This window comes from Sabethes cyaneus, chromosome 3 (assembly GCF_943734655.1).
Source record: "Sabethes cyaneus chromosome 3, idSabCyanKW18_F2, whole genome shotgun sequence".
In the NCBI taxonomy this organism is placed as follows: domain Eukaryota; kingdom Metazoa; phylum Arthropoda; class Insecta; order Diptera; family Culicidae; genus Sabethes; species Sabethes cyaneus.
The window spans coordinates 76,861,945-76,881,491 of record NC_071355.1 but is presented as its reverse complement, the minus strand read 5'-3'; positions in this window follow the sequence as shown (position 1 = coordinate 76,881,491).

Sequence of the window (19,547 nt, the reverse complement as noted above, 5' to 3'; positions counted from 1 at the left end):
CAAAGATGATTTTCGCCTCAAATCCGGCAGAAACAAGACGACCAGGAGCGCAGTGAGCAAGATGGTTAGGCCAGGTGGAGCGAGATCTGGCGGAGAGTACTCGGTGTCCGAGGAATTGGAGAGCGGTAGCCCTCAACCGAGTTACACGGAGAAACTTTGTTCAACAGGCTTTGTCTTAGGACGGAAAGCCACCTGAGTAAGTAAGTAAGTAAGATCAGAGATTTCATGTTTTTTGTACATCGATTTTATTTATTTGACTGTATCACCTCTGTGGGATACTAGCGAGACTACACATTGCGAGTTATCTATAGAGCAATTCCACGCCAAATCGTCCTAAAAAGTACAAAATCTGAAATGATTTGAATGAAACTTTGAATCTCTTTGATTTGAATGAAACTTTACCAACGTGAGGAGGAAAAATGCACTTTCTACAGCCTTTGGCACCATTTTGATTCAAGACTCATTTATAAAAAGGGCGTATTCATTTTCATGTGTATTACGTTTGAAAGATAGTAGTTCGAAAACTATCGATTGTTCATAAACTATTAAAATTGTAAAATTATTAATTATAGTGCTTTATGTCATTTATAACAAAACATAATATTTATTGTTGTAAACGCAGTCGTTTTCGAGTTATTCGGAGAAAAAGTTGGATTTATTTTAATTTTTTATTTTAAACACGCCTTTTTCATATGTTACTCCAGTAGCTCCACTTGTTCTATGAAATTTCTAATAACTACACTGAATATCCTATAACTTATCCGAATACACCTTATTGATTCAACCTTTCGCTTTTGAGTTGTGGGTACATTAAAAACTTTATTTGAAAAATTTGGACGCACTGATTAGTTAGTAACTTTCTACCGCGTGAGTAAACATAACTGAAATTTTGACTGAAAATAGTTGAGAGTACTCTGAGACATCTTAGAACTAGTTAAATTAAACTTTTTTATAAAATAAGTTTTCATGTACCACTTATGGAGGTGGAAGGGGGAGGGGGCTTCAAATTTTTGCTCCTTTAAGGTTACCCGGGTACCCTCAAATAAAAATGCTTGTAATATATCACTTTAGTTGATTTATTCGGTGAAAGTAAAGGATTATGATGCTTTCAGCGGACGTTTCGACTTACTATCCTTCAGTCATTGACTACGCCTAACACATAATTACATTTATACAACTATTTTACACAAATTAATTTCAAACGGTTTTCTATCGTCAACACAAACTTACATTAAACATCTATTCTCACTGAGTTGTGCTCAATAATTATTACTAACTAAGCTATCGTTGTTTCCTGTCTTCTAACTGTCGCAGTTTAGTCATTAGACCGTTGTATGTGTCACTATTCCCGTACACTCACTGTAAGTTTACTGTCCGCTCTTGTCCTTGTACTTTAATGTGAAACATTTCGGCTGAGAGACAGGTTTCCTTGCTATCGATTTTTGCCTTGAAACCTAAAAACAAATGGTGTGTCTGCAAGTTAAATTCCCGCAATTTATTGAGGATTTGTCGCAAGGCGAACATTTGGTCCGCCGTGAAGCGGCCCTAAATAGGGCATATGAGACCTTCTAACTAGTCTGTAGGTAGTTCCGCCTCAGTCCATACCTGATGGATTGCACAATACAATTGCACAATAATAAATGTGCTTGCGCTTCTATTAGTTTCCGATAAATATAAGTACTACCAAATAAACTACCAGCCACTAATTTTTGGAAATAATTTCTGGAAGTAGTACAACTAGCCATGAATGAACTATATTTGCTCACGTCGCGAACAGCTGCGAGCAATTTTATCAATTTTGAAGAAATTGCCATCTTATTTTTGTTATTATTTTCAAAAATTAGCGGCTAGTGCTTTATTTAGGGGCACTTTAACTTATCGGAAGATAATTAAAGGGCTAACACATTTAAAGCCTAGCGAACGCACTACTCGCTGGCTGAAAGGTTAGCGGTTAGCTGATTAGCGGTGCCCACCTCTGCCGCCGAATATTCAGTCGTATCTTCCTCGTTGGTTTCGATTTGATTATGTTGAATAACCGGGTGTGGATCTTGTTTACTACGTGATAATGGTACGAGTTGACGTTTGGTCCCCGGAATTTTCGCACGTCTGCGACACCAGAAAAGTGCCGGTCATCAACCAGAACGTGGTCGATCTGAGATCAGGCCTCTCCATTATGATTATGATCCTGAGTTTCCAGGTGTGATTCCGAATGTTCCATCGTGCAGTGACTGCCCAGCGATCTCGGCGCGGGTTTTCGAGGGAACCGTTCCTATGAAATAGACTAACCTCAAGTTTTACCTTTGTTATACTATAACAAAGGTTTAAAAATTGGTCGAAAAACACGAAATTGATCCGAGGCCCGGAGGGCCAAGTCACATATACCAATCGATAGGGTTCGACGATTTGAGCAATGTCTGTGTGTGTGTGTGTGTGTATGTATGTAATGATTTTTTCTATCGCCTGTTTCTCAGAGATGGCTGAACCGAATCGTTCGCTATTACTTTTGTTTGAAAGGTATTATTGTCTAGTAGATCACTATTGAGTTGCTTCGTGACACGACGTTTCGTTTAAAAGTTATAAACAAAAATGTGAAAAATACGTGACACGGGTTTCTCTAGAACTACATGACCGATTTCAACGATCTTAGTATTAAATGAAAGCCCTTATTAAAGCTAAATTATTCAGAAATTTTTAATTGAAAACAAACATGTAGTTTAAAAGTTATGCTTAAAAAACCTGTTTTGACAAGGTAATAATTATCGCCTGTTTCTTAGAGATGGCCAAACCGATTTATGCGCTATTAGTCTCATTTGAAAGATAATATATGCTAATAGATCACTATTGAATGGTTTTTTGATTGGACGTTTAATGTGAAAGTTATGAGCAACCGTATAGACCACACCAAAATTAACAATAATTTATAATGATTTTAACCAAGATAATTTACCTAATTTGAATTATTTTAATATCAAACGAGAGGTTTTGACACTACGAATATATATGCAAAATTTCATAAGAATTGGTTGTACCGGTCAAAAGATATTAACCCTCGAACACTCGCGCCAACTTTTGCAACACGGTTGCTCGCGGGAGACAATAGCCCAAAACCAAAAAAATGTGCGCATTAGAGTTTTGACTAGGAAAACCTGGTTTTAGATTTATCGCACCTTTGGAAGAGTTTCTTGAAATTGCAAGCTCTATCGTCTGGTAGAATTTAAATTTTGACTAATCCCCCTAAAAGTGAAATAAAAAAAATTATTTGTCTTCAGTGTCAATATAACACATTGATGTGCTCTGCAAAGTTATAGAGCATATTATTACAAGAAATTTTGCTAGAGACAGTAACCTTCCATCTCTACAGCTAAGATAGAAAAATCTTATTTATTGTATATGAATTTGTAAACTCAGTTTTTATATTTTTACTCTTTTTGTAATTGTTGTATGACTTTTTCTTGTATTACAAAATTGTACAAATGATAAAAATACACAACTTTGCTGAATATAGTATACCTCTATGTTTGCTTGTTTAGGAACTGTAGAACTTTGATTATAAAAAATACCTTAATTTTGACTACGAATTACTCGACTACCAGCAGACGGATACATTTTAAACATTTTACATTGGCTAGTTTTGCTGCATACAGACACCATTTTTCCATATGAAGAAACGAGAGAAAATTCCACTTGGGGTCAATTGCGGTACACCTCGCATGCTGATTGTTTCGTTTCTGTGATGGCGGTTTATGCTGATCTATTTTTCCAACAATTTAAATTATTAATGCATTGAATAATTATGACATTTTGCTCAGAATAAGTTTATTGAAGAATATTCGTTAGTTAAACAACGATTTGTAACTTTATAACAATATGGCGTTGAAAAACCTATACGTGTTGTACAAAATACAACAGCGTGAGTAACCGAAGGTTAATAAAAATTGATTAAAATTATTCAAGAAAACTCTATTGATGTGAATCAAATAGAATGGCATTACAAGAAATTATGCATAGTTCAAAAACCTATAAACTAGACCAGGGATGGTTCGATCACTTTGACTCAATTTTGATTCATTTGACAGTAGCGTCTCAGCCGAGCAAAATTTGTCAATTTGATGTATGGGACATTTGTAAATAATAACTAGATCTACAACTTTGCTAAATAAAGTGTTGCTGTAACTTTTGTAGTTACAGCGCTACAATGCTAGTACCTCTTTAGTAACTAAATGAACGTTCATTTAGTTACTAATGAGGTACTAGCATTGTAGCACCGTAACTATAAAAGATACAGCAACATTTTATTCAGCAAAATTGTAGATCTAGTTATTATCTACAAATGTCCCATACATCAATTTGTCAAATTTTGCTCGGTTAGGACGCTACTGTCAAATGAATCAAAATTGAGTCAAAGTGATCGAACCATCCCTGAACTAGACCTTTACTAGGCAATGTATATGTTAAAGAATAAGATTTCCTCTTACAACTTACTTTTATTTGCACTTACTCAAATTAATAACAACTTACTTATCCTTACTCAGCAATTACATGAAAAAAGGATCTATCAAAATTTAAAAGTGTTCCTATTTTGTTCAAAATTTGTAAACTTATTCAATTTTCAAAAATTTTATGTAAACCAACGCATTACGCAACGTTAACCAATAGATGAATTGTATTCCGAAAACGTGTCGATTTCTATCTCAAATACCAAGTAAGACCGTATAACAAAGGTTCCTTTCACCACTAGGTGGATTAAATCGGGTTTTTAGTCTTGACCTTGAAATGCGGTCATACATATATATTATTATTTTTTTGAAACGATGGTTCTACAATTGATGAAGGGACGGTAGTGGAAAGAAATGAAAATTTTTGGTGAAGGAGGGGAAGAGCGGAAAGGAAAGGAGGGGGGGGGATATTGGTAGCTACGCTTGACGAGTATAATCATTTTGACTCCTACCTTTTGTCAAATGCTGGAAGGTGCATGAGTCGAACCAAGCTATAATCTGAGATTATAACCGGATTCGAACCCACAACACCCGCCAGGGCATGTGGTTCGCTGGTACTTGTGCCTTTGAACCATAGAGGCGCTGGACCACGAAACAATTTAATAGTGATATTCTCCACTATAATACCTTTCGAACAAAAGTGATAGCAGACAAATCGATTCAGCCATCTCCGAGAAATAGGCGAAAGCAGTGCACACACTGACATTGCTCAATTCGTCGAACCCTATCAATTGGTATATGTGACTCGGCCCTCCGGGCCTTAAAACAACTTCGTGTTTTCGACCAATTCCTAAATCTTTGTTATATAGTATAACAAAGGTAAAAATCACAAAGGTAAATGATCCTGTTACACCGGTTGTCACCGATAGCACAGGGTTTTAAGGGAATTATCAGTAATGCTTCACGGGGGCCCGCGTAACTACGGACCAGATGTTTACCAGCCGAAAAATCTTACAGAAATATCAGGAGTACTACTTACCCTTGCATCACACGTTTATTGATTTCAAAGCAGCATACGATACAGTCGATCGAGACCAGCTATGGCAGATAATGCACAAACATGGTTTTCCGGATAAACCGACGCAAATGATCAACGCTACATTGGATCGACTGATGTGTTTCGTGCGCATCTCGGGGAGTATCGAGTCTCTTTGAGACACGGCAAGGGTTTAGATAAGGTCACGGCTTATCTTGCATGCTATTCAACATCGCTCTTGAGGGGTTGATCCGACGACAGTGGAGTCTAGGAGAATTGGGCTAAATATAAATGCGTCAAAGACCAAATACATGAAAGAATGAGGCTCAAAGGAAAAAAGCGCGTGCCACCCACGGACGGCCGCTGTGGCAGATGAGTTCGTGTATTTAGGATCGCTGATAACCGCAGACATACGCGCTCTTGCCGTGTTCGAGTGGAAGGTAGTGTGGATGATATTTGGTGAAGTACAAACTGAAAGTGGAGAGTGGCGGAAACGTATGAATCACGAGCTATAGGCACTGTTTGGAGAGATTCCTATCGCCAACTGGCAAAAGTCAGTAGTCTACGGTGGGCCGGACAAGTCGGTAGGACGACACCGGACGACAGTGCGACGAAAACAACGGTGGTTCAACGTACAAGATAGCTCGAGCAGATTGAAAGTGAGTTATAACTTCTGAGACGGCTGTGTTTGAAGTGCACTTCCTAAATTGTTCATAACATAAGATTTTTTTATGCTTACTGCCTTACTAGGATTACAATACCTAGTCTCACGGACAGGGCTGCAGTCTTAGGTATAGCTGGCGAGTCACAGTGTTTCATAATTCAGACGCCCGCTTCGGATCAGTCGCTGTTGTATGCCGCCCCTAATCTGGGATAGAGCCGCATAGCTGGTACGGAAACGGAAATTCACCCTGTAGTGAAATCACCGTCGATGCAGGGCGATTTTTCGAAGCCATTCGAACCGACACGAACCCGCGAAGACAACGAATAATCGCAGTGACTTAGGTAAGACTTAGGTAAGTTTTATTATACTCTTATGACGGTCTTCATGACGAATTTTGGTCTAAAATACCATCATAAGAGTGCAATAAAACTCAAATTGTTCGCCAAAAATTTAGTTTGCGGTAGAATAGTATAGGGAATTCGGCCAGGAAGTTCGCGAACCAAAAAAGGTTGGGAACCACTGCCCTACGCTTTGCACTTCATTTTATTTAGAACGATTTTCTTAGCAAATTACTGACACTACGGCCAGGTAAGATGGAAATCCGATAGGCATTTTTGGATCAATTTTTATTAGCTGTATACGTCATGTTAATTAAAAACGGGCTTGGATCTGTTATTAATATTTTATAGTTAGACTGTTTGTACATTTAGTCAAGTAAACTCAATAAGGTGTACGGATTTCGATGCTGTACGGAACTCGATATCATGCGGTATCAATTAAAAATCAATCAGTAAAAAAATCGTGAAACTCTTATGCTCCTTTAAAACTTGTATTTTATGCAACTACTTTTGATGTCCAAGCATTTCTCAACGGCTTTGAATGTTTAATTCTTTGCAGATGAACGGATACGTTGCCTCTCATCCGGAACGCATCCTCTATCGAATCTAAGCATGAAATGCTTGCCATGATGATGTTCAATGATACGGTAGAACAATTTGTACCACTGCATTAAGATTATGTAAATTATCCGATTCTCCACATGTTTAACATATCCCATCACACAGCAGGCACTGTGTGTGGTTAATTGCTAGGTGCTAATTGGGTTACTGAGGGAAACAAAACACACCAGGTGAATGGAGTCGGAAGCAGGATAAATTCATTATCACGCTTCAGCATAAGCCGATGCAAATGATGCGGTCAGCTTAAACCTAGTGATGCATGGTCACATTGCATTGAAAAGCGAAGTGCAATCAATGGGAAAAGCCGCTAAACGAGAGACAAACCCGACCTGCATTGGACATCGAACCAAACGTGGAGCAAAGGTCAACCAGGATAGATGAAGGCATGCGGGAACTTAATTAATTTGCCGCAAAATTCATGTCACCATGAATTGATTGCGCTAAAACTAGTAATCCAACTGTTCGTTGGGTGGCTGAATCAACATCCGATGACCAGCTGATTGTAATTGAATGCAACTATAGATTTCAATATAGGCAGCAAATTTTCCGCTTGATTCGGTAGCTGTTTACTGCAGTATTTTATTTGATTATATTGTGAAGAAATTAAAAATAGATTTTCAGCAGAACGCGAGTGTTAATCCATTACACGAATGCCGAATGTCACGAATTATTACAATTATAGCAATATCGCTCGCGAAAGATGCATTTTCAACTAGTACCTATATGTATTGAAATATGTGCCTATGTACCTATATAAATATTTTTTGTTACTGCCTTATTTTATTCGACATATGATAAAAAGCAGTCCTTTCTTGTACTAGTGACCGTGAAGATATGGTTTACGACCTTATTCATCAATTTAAAGCAGCAGTTATTAAATTTAAGTCCCAGAACTTTACTTCACACTTGTAAAAGATACATTAGCGTCTGAGTTGTATTTTGAAAAATGAAAAACACTTATTTTCTCCATGGTGTTTACTTAAAATTATAGAATGTAGAATTAAGGAAATAAAATCTAGCAATTGTGCCCAATCTGTATTTGCTTTGAAGGAACCAAATTTGTATTGAGTACCTTAATTAAATAAACATCTAAAGTCATAAGACAAACTTCCATCTAGGAATTAACAAATAATTTAATTATGTCCGATTCATTGTGTATCGCAGCAGATTGCTGTTCTATGCTATCGGAAGGTGAGTATTGAAACTGAATCGACCACCGATTGAACCAAACCTAGGTTAAGTGCGATAAACCTGGTTACTAAACCATTCAAAACCATCGTTTCCGCCCGCTTAGCTCTTGCAAATCCCTTCACCTCGGTTACAGAACCGCCACACGAGATACTCACACTGCCGGAACCAGAAGTCATCAAAAATTTATAACCGCACTTGTGCACCATCTGTACACACTACACACAATCGAAAAGTTCCAATTTGGCGCACAGGAAGTACCACTTGGACAGAGTAGAACCGTTATGTTGGTAGGGTGACCTGCATTGAAACCTATATGTACGTCAGCTTGACGAACATGCATGTTCTACGAAATAATAATATTTTTACAAGTAGAGTGGGTAACCCATATCCAAATTGATGGAGTTTCCACATCGACTAACATTAACAACATACTAATGTTAGTTCTCTTCTAGATTACGATTCTGTATCCGTGGGGCTACGTTTCATTTAGGTTAACTAGATTTTATTTTAATCGAAAGTTCGGACTTTTTTCTAGCCACTCTAACTTTCACGGAATTCTTCAAAGAGGCCCTTCATCCGTTGAGTAACTTTGATATATACTGTACAGTAACTTAACTTTGTACCGCATCTTCAGCATTGTAGTATGGATGCTAATCACACGAGCGCCCTACAAGACACGACAGCTTGCGACATTGTAGCGTTTAGGTGCAAGCGTATGCATGAAAATCTTTGTCCATTAGATGACGTACGCCATTTCTCCATCCGCCCTCTACCCAGCGACCGGTGAACCATTTTTTCCATTGCTTCCTTTGGTGGTCATTCTGAGTTCCATGCAGCATAGCAGCGTTGCCGTCTGCGCAAATATTGTCGCAAAGTTACCACACCGGCACAGCAGCATAGCTTCAAAGCGACTAAGAGGCGTAACAAGCACCTTATCCAACATTTCACCCCATACGTTTGTTTTACCATCTGCTACAGACCTCATACAACTGCTGGACTAAGTGTATTGTTTCTACTTCTGCCGGAGCGATAAGTTCAGTCCAATTCAGTTACGAGCCGAGTCGATGTACAAAGGCCGGAAAAGGATTTCCGGAGTTTAATTTTCCTCCTGGCAAACACAAACACATAAACATCGGTCGGTCCGATAGTGTTCGGAATCGAGATGAAGCCTTGCAAACACCGGGGATAATCGAGCATAGTATGCTGCTACGTTCATAGAGAGCATAGAAATAAGTTCGATAACGACTCATTCCAAGAAACAATAGGGAAAACTTTTATTAACTACTACTGTACATATTTTGCTGATGACTTCAATGTCGTATAAATCCTAATCCATAAATCCATTGCAGTAGCTTTCGGTGCATTGGATTATTAAAAGAGGTACCTACGTATAATTAAAAGCCATTTACTTGTTTCAGCACAGGTGTACCTTTATGCGAAGTAAAATGCGTCAATGCGTAAAATGAATATAATTTGCATTGACTGATGTTTCTTTGGGATAAAATGGCTGTTCAAAGGCTTAAAAATGTTTCCAGGGTGAAGTATGTGAATGTTTAGCCAAAAATTTGCTGGTTCTATTTCTGTTCATTGAACCTGGTGTTAAAATCAACACTAAATATTACATCGATATTGTTTTGAACAGCCAGTTGCTTGCCACCGTAAAAAAACACTACAAGAATGCACCATACTACTTCCACACCAGGCGAAAGCTACACAGACTTAGCGTGAGGACAATTTTCCGGATTCTGACTGACCTGCCTCTTCGCCTGATTTGAATCCTCTCGACTTCTATGCACGGGGTTACATGCAAGGCAACCAACACCAAATGATTGACTGTGGCTTGATTGTATAACATTTCACCGGATACCATTTCGCGGAATACCAATTCGCGGATGACCATAACGCGGTATATACTGTTTCGCGGAAAACCATTTCACGGAAAACATTTTTGCGGATAGTACCAATATTTGGAGAAGATTTGGGATAAAATGCCTTAGAATATTGTAACCAGTGATCGTATGGCAACCCAAGAATGTCGAGATTGTATAAAAAAGAATGACGCGAGTAGTATAAAAAAGGCAAGAAAATAGTTGTCATAGATCAAAGGTATCTCCTTTGATAAATCCCACAAATGACCCGACTAACCGGCTAACCTGAAAGCGAAAATTCGCAACGGTTAAAGACTGCTAACAAAGATAAAACAAAGCAGTAGAGCCACAAAGATTGTCTAAGTAAAGATTGAAGTGAAGTAACCGTAATCTAATCTAATCTAATCTAATCGAATCTAATCTAATCGAATCTAATCTAATCTCACACTAACACGAGGAAATTCTTGAATTTTTGAAAGCATCCTGAAAAATGACAATTACTTTAATCAATCATTTTTCTTGTCAACTGCCAGGCCAACTGCACAGCATGTTCCGCAGAGAGACTTCCAAGGAATCAAGTGGAATCAGAAATAATCAGGGCTGTCCTGCACTCAGTGCACCTATTTTCCTTTTTTTTGTTACAGCTAAAATACTGGATGGTACGCAAAGAGCGCTCTGGGTGCACCGCCCAGTGTGAAGTGGGAGTGCGCCGTAAATACTTAAGATAGAGCAATACTTAGTTCAGCAATCTTCTGGATAATAATCGACTCTATAAATGCTTCATACAAAACATTTTCGAATTTTGTTTGGCTAAGATGTTACAGTTAAAAAAGTAAAATAGGTGCACTGAGTGCAGGACAGCCCTGCAAATAATACCAATTCCATTAGGTATTGAAATCAAGGGGAAGGAAGAAAGCGTGGACTTTCCGTAACAAACACTTCCCATATAGATAATGATTTATTTATAGTAATTGGGAGTATCTTTGCTAATAAAGATTAAGTGATACTTCGCACCTTCGGGGATGAACTAATGGCATTTAGGCCAGGCTGCAAATGACCAAGGACATAGCGCCTTATTTCGCTCTCTGAAAGATTAGTCCATCAAAAATATTAGTTTAACGGGTGACAACTAAAATTCTGGAATTTTTTTGAGGCTTCTATACTCAATAACAAACGAGCTCAGAGCGAAATGAGAGTATGTATGTGTTAGCTCTCTCTCTCTCTCCATCTCTCTCTCTCCTCTTTTTGTCAATATTTTTTGTTTTGTTTACGCTTGCCTTGTTTTGCTTAAAATGACGTCGAAACAAGAAGCATTTCGGGAGCGCGTTGTACATTTCTACGAATTCCCACAGGAATCTCGGCAAAAAGTGTACGGTACAACTTTTAAAAAGCGAATATACCGCGGCTTTACCATGTCCTAAGATACCCAACAACTATTTGCAAGCAACGTAGTGGAAGACCAGCCAAAATTATGGACACAGAAGGACGTTCTCTCTCTTGTTTCTTCAAAAACAAGCCCTCTGATTTGTCTATCAATTAAGTTGTGCCAGACGAATGTTTGAAGAAAATTGTGATCCCGTTTCTACTAAACCGGCTCTGCAAGGGATTAAACGGCCAACCGAAACGATCGTGCTGAACTGCGTTATGGCGATGTTCGACCCACAAGGTTTTTGGTTGGTTTGGTTTCTCCGTTTACCGTTTTTTGTTGCATGCTATTACAAGATTTGTGGAGGACCGGCTGCGATTTGAACGAGGAAATCGACGATGAATCGATGAAAAGTGGATTCGCTGAACAAATTTGCTACTGATGATCGAAGAAATCCGAATTGTTCGAAGTTACTCTGGAGACGCTAGAACGGATCAAACCGAGGACCTTCAGCTGCATGCAGTATCAGATACAAGCAAAGGCGCTAACGGTTTTGCAACCTATTTTCAAGCTGTGATAAGAGTGATCCATTGTGTGTTGGTGACCACCTGAGGGGAGGTGGCTTCATTGAAACCAGTATTGGTTCCGAGACTCGAGCTGCTATCGGTAGTGCTAGGAGCCAGGATAGCTTCTGCGGTACGAGACGGCCATTCGTTGCAGATCATGCAGCTGTTCTTCTACACGGACTTAACAACGGTGTTCTCGTGGATTAGGTATGATCAACGCAAATACAAGGAGTCCGTGGGCCTTCGTATTGGCGAAATACTTACCAGTACATACCTATCGGAGTGTCGCTGGGTTACGACGAGAATGAACATCGCAGACCGGCTTACGAAGTGAACAGATCTTGAAATAAGTTCGACGAGCACTTGGTTCACAGGGCCGTGGTTTCTATACCTGTCGGAAGCAGATTGACCAAAGCAGAAGTTATTGCGTTCAGATACTGAGGAAGAACTGAGAGCGCATCTTCCCACTCACGTGATAGATGTCACCCGAACTTCTAAATGGACGGTCTTGGTGAGGACGTTAGCCAGCGTGTTGTTTATGTCGAACTGCCGAAGAAAACAACAGGGATGACCGCTGGAAATGCTGAAGCCAACGAAAAGACAAGCACAGAAGATTCTTCTGATCGATCATTTGGTGTCGCGGACGCCACTTAAACAGAACGAGTATAAATAGGCGGAAATCTGGCTGGTGCGGACGACTCAGGTGGAGGCTTTTAGCAACGAACTCAAGATACTTATGAGGAACTTGAAACTTCTGACCGAGACTTGGTTAGAGATCGACGTTGCCAAGTGTCGTCCACGATGCCCACAGATGGCTGCCTTTCCGGTGCAAAGAGTCACCCCTTACCTGCTTCGAAGGAATCGACTACTTCGGGCCGATAACAGTGCCATGCGACCACCACCGTAGTAAAAAGAGGTGGATCATCTTGTTCACTTGTCTGGTAGTCACGGCGGTTCAACTCGAAGTAGCACACTCTCTAACCACGCAATCATGCTTCCACATTCCAAATCCGACCACTAGGAACGCCACAGTAAAATAAACAGTCTGTAAAGATGTTAAATGACTCAAGCTTTAATGGAAACGCATGTAAATCGGTTGGTTAGAAATTGCGGAGTCAGTCCTGGAACTTATTGACCTATTGACGGCTTGTAGTTTTCTGAACCTAGTGAGCGCATGCACTCCAGGTTGGCTCCAGGAGCGGGTTCCTGAATTATGAAAGGTGTTGTCTCGATACTAAATGGCAGCACCATCCCAATCACAAGACTCGGTAGTGTGTGCTAGCAAGGCAACATTCCTAAAAATTTCTAAAGTTACTACCAAAGTTCGAGAAAATTCGACTCGGAACATTCGGCATGGAATAAGGCGTTTAAAATGTCCTTACCACTCTGTAAAAACATTAACTGATAATAAACACAGAAACCTCCCTCAAACATGATGTGACGTTGGGTGGTTCGATTTGAAAATGATATAAACTCGCGGTAGGAGAATCTTTATTTTAATCGATCAGTTTTACTATATTGTTTGCTATCAAATATTAATTTTGATTTATTCGTTACTGTAAACATAAACTTATTCGTGACCATATAATTTCTTTTTTACTACAGAATACAAACAATCCCTTGTTTATCACAACGTAAATTCATTCAAACCACTGCACAGTGGCGCTCCTCCATACAAAGCTTGGCCAAAAGTCAAAAGTTACTTCAAATCGGCTGAATATAACATATTTAACTAATTTTGGGGCACTGATTTCAAATTTGGGATCAGAAATCGAAAAAAATGATCGCTCATTAGGGTGTTTCACAAAATTTTATAAAAATAGTTTCGTTTTTTACTTGTTTGATAGTGGTTTTTGTTTTTGAGATGGCAAATTTTATATTTGCCGTTGAAAGCATAAAAAACTTGTATAATAATGCATTAGGGTAGTTCACAGACCATAAAAAAATTATTACAAAAAAAAACTTTAGTAAATTGCGATACCCACTAAACTCGTTCATACTATGGAATTAGCTTTTCGAAGCGTCATCGTAAGATATCTTCGCTATATAAAAATAAATTCAAATCGGTTCAGTAATTGAACAGCTACGAATTTTTAAAGAAAGAAAATTGGTCAAAAATAATGATTTTTGGTACCACCTTAACCCAGAAAAAGACACCCTAAGAGCCAAGTGAAAAGTCAGGAGCCTTAAATTTTCCGAAAAGAAACAGCTACACAAAATTTGAACAAACTTGGAGCATTTTTAATTGGGACTTTCGTGGAATTCTCCTATGGAAGAGAAAATCATTCCTTCATGTAACAAGAAGAAATCACTTCTAGTATACCCGCCAAAAAATCGATATTACTCCCTTAGCGCAGCAAAGCGCAGAAAGCCACCTAGTTTTCCGAAAAGTAGAGAAAATTTCGTATAAGATGCATTTAACGTGATCGTTTTCTGACGTTTCCCACCACACTTTCTTGATCGCTGAATATTGATGTTGAGTTTCCCATACATTTTGTATGGAAGAACAAAATATCATTCTTCAACATGTTCAACTTCAGACATTTGTCAAAAATTCATTTTAACTTCAAACTGGCTAGAATTTTTAAGTTAACCTCCCAAAGTATTCTAGAAAATGATAAAAATATAATAATGGCAAAAACTTGAAATTGGATTTTTGACTTTTGGCCAGCTTTGCGCCATAGTGCTGCCGTGTCGATATTATTTATGTCAGAAAGGTGATTGAATTATTTCAACACCTTTCATTCAACATATGTCTACCGTATTTCATCTAGTAGATCGGACAGGCAAAAAGGTCCCGTAGAAGCCCTCGACTCGGTTGTCATTTTTATCTTTTAAGGTGCTTAATATCAATTTACTGACACTAAGCAGACTACAATCGCGCTTCATATGTGTCTCCTGAACGGCAGACCGTCTGAAAAAAAATCAACGCTGAGTCGCACCAATACGATACGAATAAGGTGCTTGAGAGTAGATATTTCGGTTTTGTCTTGATTGATCCAAAAGTCCAGTCATAAATAGTAGGTCATATAAATGAACACATACCATGAATTGATGTGATTAACTTGTTGCTTTTTTACCGTTACTTTCTGTTTAAGTGACGGGCGGCAACATGCCATTCACGTCTGAATATGAAATATTAGGTATATGATTATAGCATGACCGGATAATAACGCCAACAGATTCCATAGATTTATTTGCTCTAATTTATACTTACTAGGCATAGGTAGTTTGCTACCTTACGGAGCAACAGAGGGTAGAAAAAAGTAGATGGCTTGCGGTTGGCTTGGCTTAGCTTTTTAGTTCTGTAACTGTCGGTTTCGAATGCAGTAAGCGATAGCGAAACTAAATTCTAAACTTAATTGCTTGCGACCCGAGTATCAAGTCGACAGTTTAGCTTTTCGTGTTATTTTGTTATTAGAGAAGTTGTACCTATTATTATCGCAGAGGTTTGTACCGAAGGGTCTCAGAATTTTTATCAAAATTTTTTTACAAGTTGTTTTTAAAAATCTGTGGAGAAAAAAATTTATTGTTTCAAAAATTCCGTGCCAATGACTAATAAATATTAACAATGGATACAAATTTCAATGTGCATTTGCGCACGATTTGTTTATGGTTTTCCAGGGAAACACATTGTAACTTTATAATTTCAAAAAAAAATAACATTAAATCGTGTCATTGAGACAAGCAAAATGGCATTCTGAACTTGTATTATATTTTCGGCATATATTTTGCGGCAGCCACAAAACCTTATAATCATTCGAGCAACGGGAAAAACATGTCGAATAGTTCAAATTAGTCGATTGGTGTATATTTAATATTTATACTTAAACCGAAAGGAAAGTTTGTCTGTTTGAAAAATATTTCTAACAAACGCAGTTGTTTTTTATAGACTCTATAAAATATTTCGAAGGACGGAGCTGATGACTTTCGTAAAGCTTCCGTAGTAGCATTTATAAAACTGCAAAACAGAACAGCATCACATGGCGGCACAAGATCAAAGATGACATTCCTGTACCCAGATTGGTTTGAGTCGTTTCCGACGTATAGCGCCGCTTCGGTCTTGCATCGCCGTTGGATAACCGTCTGTCGCCTTCCACGCGCTGGCATGGCAGCGCGATATACCTTCAATGAGAAACGAAAACAAAGCCGTCCAAATATATTAATATCATAAAACATAAACAAATCTCGATCCCCATTGGGACTGCACTCCTGTCCGCTAACAGAGATATTATAATGATCCGATTTGTTTGTTTAGACTACCTCCCGTTGCTGCTCGATTCGGTACCCTGGAAGGCGATCACGCTGTTAGTTTTAGCTTCCGAAAGGGCTCGTCTGATATCACTTAATTAATAGCACCATTGCGAGCTGAAAATTTAACAAATAATGTAATCAACCACCGACCGACCGCAGTCGGTTAGCTATAGTATTGGGAACCGGTGAAATTGATATATGCACATAAATTTACGTCCAGAAAGCGTATGGTGGCATATGCGAGTAAATTAATAGCCAAAATGCTTTCCCCTTGTTCCGGCGATCAGCGATCGATGGTTACGATAAACTTGGCACATACCTACTATGGGTGTTTGAAAAAAACCCGGTCAGTTTTATCTTTTTCACACGAAAGAGCCCTATTTAATCATTTTATACATTTCACAGCTTTCTAATATTAACTGAATTGCTAAGGTTTTTTGTATACCATGGATAGGTATTACAGTTACATTATTAAGAAAAATTCATTGGCATTTCTGATACACATTGTAGAGGCCTTAAGCCCTCACCCGCCGAAAAGCTCTAAAGGTTGTCCCACATCAAATTGCACCATACAAGAAACGCTGTAGAATATTACCCATTGGGTATTTGATCTTGAAAATTTGAGTAGAAGTAGTTTATCGACCTTTTCGCGTGGCGGCGTAGTTTATCGACCTAATGGCGGCTAGTTAAAGCCCTATACATATATATATATATATATATATATATATATATATATATATATATATATATATATATATATATATATATATATATATATATATATATATATATATATATATATATATATATATATATATATATATATATATATATATATATATATATATATATATATATATATATATATATATATATATATATATATACATTTACAGGGCTTTACGGCTAGTGTGTACAACTTTCAGAAAAAATAACATACTTTTGGCAACTCTGCTCATGTCAAGTTGACATTTTCCCCTTTGATTGTTGTTACAAAACTGTCAAGCGTACGTTAGCAAAGTTGCCAAAAGCATTTAAATATTTTCCAAAAGTTGTGCCCACTAGCCGCCATTAAGCACGCGAAAAGGTGGATTGTGTATTGTTTACACTGTATTTTTATCGCTGTCAGATTTTCGAAAATTGGAAAGAATGGCATCACCCGAAAAGGAACGTCGCGAATTGATTTTGAACTTTGAAAGCACTGAAAAGCGGTTATTAAAGTATATTATTGAAATTACGTAACTGACTTTATTTCTTAAAATCGTCGTACCGTTTTAAAATCCGTCCATCAAAATTTTTCATCGTCCGAACTAAAAATCACAACAATGTTAACGCGTATGTATTTGTGTAGGACGGCATGACAAATGTTATTCTGCAAAATGTATGCAGGTCAGGCAAGTTTTCCTGGCTGTAGAATAACGACAATGCCATTGCGCCGCAAATTATCAATGTATCCCGATGCAAACGGGAACCATCGAGTGCTGCTGAATATTAATCGGAGAACTATAGTTAACTCGCAATGGGTAGTCTAGAATCTCGCTCGTATCCCACAAAAGCGGACTTCCGGCAGCTTCCGGGGCTACTGTTCTTCACTGCCCAGCACAAGTTGGATGTTCCAGAGGAAATAAGGAAGCAGAAACTTTCATAGTTTGCCAAGAAATACATGATTTGGCAAGCGATCTGCTCATGTGGCAAACGGAGTGCACCGTTCGTGACTACCGGGACTGTAAACGGGCAGATCTAGCTCAAAGAGTGTCTACAGAAGCGTCTACTTCCTCTGTTGAAGCGCCCTACTATGTTTTGGCTAAATCTAGCTTCGTGCCACTATTCAAACGATGTTTTCGAGTGGTACGAAACCAATGAGATTATTTTCATACCCAAAGACACGACCCCCTCAACGTACCCCAACTAAGGCCCATCGGAAGGGGGGCTCCGTAGCCGCAAGGTTATCCAGTCTGCTTTGACAAGCTAGTTGTCGAATCTTAGTAGAATCAAGCCATTCGATGTCGTGACTTTAGCATGGGTTTATTCTCAGGCCCCTCCATTTACCCTTCCTTCATGCTGAATTCTATATTTACCCTCTGACGCCTCTTGACAGTGCAAATGTCCCTCCTATAGTTAAGTGTACTGGTCAGAGGTACGAATGAGTCCTCGCCAGGGACGACTATAATATGGGATAGTACTGGCAGCGACCCGGATAACACAAAATCGTAATAGAAAGTTCACATTAAATCGTTTTCATGTCAATTTCATATTGGAATTGTATAATGATTAGAGTATGTCAAATCGAAGTGAACAATAAGTTGTTTTGCAGTCGTGCGTGTCTTCATATACAATTCATGACTGTGAATTATAAAGCAGTATAGACGATTGCAATATTTGATTATATCTTAATCATATGTTCAGGAGTATTTAGTTACGTGTTATAAAAACTGCGCAAAAAAGAATTACAAATAGTTGTCATAATTGTCGCACGTATATCGCCTCCACTTTGGTACATATATGTTCTTATATGGCGTGAAATATAACTTTTTCGATCAGATATGATTTCGTATACCTCAGTTGCAATCGAGATATACAAACCAAATGGTTTACTGGGGAGGAATATGCGGGTAAAGTAGATCAAGCTTTGAAGGAAGGGTAAACCCCAATACACACAAGCACGCATAAAACTTAATAAGCAAATTGCTCATTCAATAGCGATTATAGCTAAAAGAAATGCAGTGCAGGTCATACAGCAAACACCCGGGCGATATTACAATAGATCAACTATACTGGTGAGTCCACACATGGAAAAAAGGCCCATCGGAAAATACTGGACCATTATGAAGCAGGCACTACGGAAGCATCCCAAGAAGGTCAAATGTGGGGAAGACATGAAGAAAAAGTGGGTTTGATTGCGAGTTTTCCTATAGAAGAACGAACAGAACCTTATGAGTGTGCTGGGTCAGTCTCGGTGTAGTGGTTAGTATTCACGCCTCTCACGCCGAGGACCCAGGTTCAAATCCCAACCCCGCAGAAGTCACAAATGACCCAAGCTGGTTAAAGGACTATAATCAAAAAACCTTATGAGTGGAGTTAAACGTAAGGTGTGAGCATATGATTATGGTATTGTAGTTAAATGAACTAAATATGCCAAAAGTTGACTTATGGGTTGTACTTTATTGTCTAAAAGTTTGAAAAGCATCGGTCAATTAGGTAATTTTC